This window comes from Danio rerio, chromosome 19 (assembly GCF_052040795.2).
Source record: "Danio rerio strain M-AB ecotype USA chromosome 19, GRCz13ab, whole genome shotgun sequence".
Taxonomy (NCBI): Eukaryota; Metazoa; Chordata; class Actinopteri; order Cypriniformes; family Danionidae; genus Danio; species Danio rerio.
In genome coordinates this window covers 18,484,130-18,488,271 of record NC_141039.2, presented here as the reverse complement: position 1 = coordinate 18,488,271, position 4,142 = coordinate 18,484,130, and the positions used below count along the sequence as shown (strand labels likewise).

The window sequence follows — 4,142 nt, the reverse complement described above, 5'->3', positions numbered from 1 at the left end:
ATGCATGCCAGGGACAAATCAGGCAAGACCCAGAACATATTTAATGTTTAAATATTAAATTAAATTATTATTTTTAATTGTGATTTGTAAAATTGGAATGTTTTTTCGGTTTATTTTTATAAATATAAATTCTATGAATATACATTTATATAATATAATTACACATATTATAAATTCTTTCAATATTTCTATATAGCTTTATTTAGTTTTTATAATTAGTTTTATAATTAAATAACATAGCAAACATATATATATATATATATATATATATATATATATATATATATATATATATATATATATATATATATATATATATATAAATTTATGAATAAATGAATAAATTTACATTTATTTTTATTTTGTATAATCTTTTTTTTAGTTGTCACTTTTAACAGGTAATATTTCATCTAGTACTTATATTTTAATAATAGTTTTCATTTCTGTCAATAACACGGATATTGCTTTCATAACTGTGAGATGTCATAATTTTTCTCACATTAGACTGGACCAGCAGATTCGAATGTTATCGATTGAATGGACGTTATCAGTGGTTATCAGCTAATAGATACAGGCTATTAGGTGCCTTCTGCACTTACTGGTAGGCTCAGAAGGCTGTTATCATCCATCCACATGGTTAATCAGCTATAGATCACAAAAGGCTGCAGCCGGAAGTTAACGAGAATTATTTATATTATTTATTAAATTTCCCAATAATTATATTTTAATAATACCTACCCCTACCTTAACCGTCACAGTAATGTAAAAACAGATCTGGAGTCTTCTCTATTAGTACAGCTGGCTAACAATGTGAATGGATGATAACAGCATTCTGAGTGACATTTACTGCTCGGAAGGCCCCTACTGGCCCATATCAGCTGACTGGACATGGTCAAACGACATTGTTGGACCACACTAACCAGCCAAACGTGGGGTCCCATATGTGACACTTTTAGGTATTTTAGAGATGTGTAATAAATGAATGTATGATGTGGTTTTATGTGTCTTTGGCAGTGAGAAGAGGCTGAATCCAAAGCCCGAGAAGAAGCAGAGAAACAGAGGATCGAACGAGAGAAACACTTCCAGAAGGAGGAGCTAGAACGCTTGGAAAGAAAGAAGGTAAAATAAAAGTCCACCAATCAAGCTAAACACAGCATCACGCTCTCTCATTCACACACACTCACATACGCGTGCTCGCTCGCTCGGGAGCGATATTGTTAGACCGCCCGCTCCCGTTTAAATTACACCAGTTACTGACTGCTCCCATGCTTTATTCGGAAATTTATTCCCACGCCGCACAAAATCTGGTACAGCCGCGGGAATGCAGACCTCTAATCTGGCATTACAGTGGCTCAGTGGTTAGCACTGTCGCCTAAAAGAAAGAAGGTCGCTGGTTGGAGTCCCGGCTGGGTCAGTTGGCATTTCTGTGTGGAGTTTGCATGTTCTTAGTGTGTGTGAATGAGTGTCTATGGATGTTTCCCAGTACTGCTTTGCAGCTGGAAGGGCATCCACTGTGTAAAACATATGCTGGATAAGTTGGCGGTTCATTCTGTTGTGGTAACCTCTGATAAATAAAGGGACTAAATTGAAGGAATATAAATGAAAGAATTTTTTTAAAATTGTTAAATATAGCACTTGGGAAATATTTTTAAATGATTAAAAATTCACAGGAGGGCTCAAAATGTTGTCTTCAATTGTATTTGAGATTTTAGTTCAGTACTGTTGGTTTAACGCTTGTGTTTACATTTTTAGCGTCTGGAAGAAATCATGAAGAGGACTCGTAAGAGTGACGCAGGAGCACAGGTGAGATGTGTGTGTCTTTCATTAAGCCTAAATTCATCTTAAACACACTCAATGAAAGAAAATTAACCTGGTTTAGTCATTTCTTTGCAGAAAGATGTTAAAACTCCAACTCAAGTGAATGGCAGAGTCACTGACAGCGGTAAAAAAATATTTATAGTACTGTAAATATAAAAAAAACACTCTTTTATTAATATCATGTAAGTAGGGTTCAAATAAAAGAAAAATCAATGTTGTTTTTCTCTCGTCTTGCAGTAATGCAGAAAAAGCCGTCAGAAGCTCTTCATAGTGGTGCGACAAACCAATCACCAGTGAAGTAATCGAGACGCTGCATGAATTGAAATTGAAATGAAGTTGCATGAAATATGTTTTGCTTATTTTCCCGCTTGTGTCTCTTCCTCAGCTCTGTGTCCTGGGATGCAGCACAGGTCATTAACGGAGTTCCACCCACTAAGCATCAGAATGGACTGTCCTCCAATGGAGACGCAGCAGACTTTGAGGGACAGTGGACAGAGTCAACCTGCTGACCCAATCATGGCCTTCGAGGGAGGAGAACCGTTCATGATGAAGGCGGGGCCTATAAAATCTCAACATGTGGCAGGTAGAATCAGATTTTGTTAGATTGCGTACAGTTGAAACGTTTACATACACTTTATAAAGAGGCACATAATTATTTTTTGAAAGAAGTCAGATGTTAATGAGACTAAACTTATTATTTTAATTAGTTTAATAAGTTTCTGTTCTGCTTAATAGCAGAATAGATATTTTTGAGAAATTGTTATAACTTTTCTTGAAAGTCAAGTTTACATACAGTAAGATTATTATGCTATGAAAAAGCTCAGATGATGGTGTCAAGCTTTTGGAAGTTTCTGATTGGCTAATCCAGTGGTTCCCAACCTTTTTCCTTGGGCCCCCATATATATATATACACACACACACACTGTATGTGTGTGTTTGTGTATTATTAATATATATGTTTAGAAAATATTAATTAATTATTTTTACATTTATTAAAATTAAGTTTAATTAAATTTTTACATGAATACACAGGAATTTACATTTTTAAAGAAATAAATGTTTTTTATTCCATCTGTTTATGAACATACACTTTATGTATAACACTGAATGTTATAATAAACATGAACATTACAATAACTGTGCTTTTACTTTCAAGTTAGTAAAGATGTACTGTCAATTTTATTATGGTTTTTACAAGGCTAACACAAAGCTAATGTCCACCTTGGGCTTGCATGCCTTTGACTAGTGATGGAATGTCAGGTGTAGTGCCAGTGATAGCCAGTCTAAAATCGCTGTGCACCTCCAGTCTGTTGCGGGACTTTGTTTTTTATAGCCACAAGAGTACTGAAGGCTGTCTCAGAGAGGTAGGTGGTATTGAAAGGAAGAATTATTTTTGTAATTGCATAGTTTGCAAGTTTAGGTGTGACAACAGGTCCCCTTACTATCCAAAGTCTTTTGAATCCATTCTGCTGGAAGTACTTTTTTGATAGTGAATCAGCTTGAAGTTCAGCGAGCTCATCTTCACAACCAAGGTATTCCACATCTTCAAGTCTGGATGTAAAGGGATCCATAACCCACAGATCCTTGGATAATTTCTCAAACATCCGCGAAACGGTACTTTAATTCCACCTGTAGTGATGTCATGTGATGGCAAAACTCCGTGCGCAAAGATGCGCCCATGGTATCGCCAGAGTATCGAAGCAGCAGTGGGAAGAGTTGTAAATGCCCCTGTGACATTTTTCCAGTTCTGTACTTCAGTTTGCGCATAAAAGCATCGATTGCTTCTTTGCATTGTAAGATAGTTGACTCCGAGCCCTGCAGTCTTTTGTTGGTCTCATTATAAAAAGTGAATATGTCAGCAAGGTATGCCGTTTTAATCCAGAACACATCTGACAGCTGTTCCAACTGTGTGTAGTTTTGATTTTGCAGAAATTCCAAAATTTTATCTCGCAGTTGTAGAAAGCGCACGAGCACTCCGAGAGCCAGCGCACCTCCATGTGTAGCAGGAGAGTTTGGTGCGCTTCATCCTCACACAGTTGCGCAAATAATCTCTGGTTGGTAGGACGAGCTTTAATGAAGTTTACGACTTTTACAACTATTGCCAGTGTGTCACTAAGGTCTCTGGACAGTTTTTTACTGGCGAGTGCTTGGCGATGGATCATACAGTGGAAGATGACACAGTGCGTGCTCTGACAGTGCGTGCTCAAACGGCTGTTAAACCCCTTATTTCTACCCATCATCGCGGCAGCACCATCCGTGCAGCAAGCGACGAGATTTGCATAGGGCAGATTGTAGGATGTGAGGTAAGAATCGACAGTGTAGAG

At 37.0% G+C, this 4,142-nt stretch overlaps 1 pseudogene across 1 annotated transcript; it reads left to right on the top strand.

Annotated features, from left to right (window-relative positions):
• On the top strand, positions 1-2,421 carry LOC147832517 (uncharacterized; annotated as a pseudogene). Its single transcript, XR_015945270.1, has 6 exons — positions 1-22; positions 1,019-1,119; positions 1,753-1,803; positions 1,894-1,942; positions 2,056-2,116; positions 2,204-2,421. The product of XR_015945270.1 is annotated as an uncharacterized LOC147832517, transcript variant X1 (transcript).
• Positions 2,422-4,142: the final 1,721 nt, after the last annotated feature.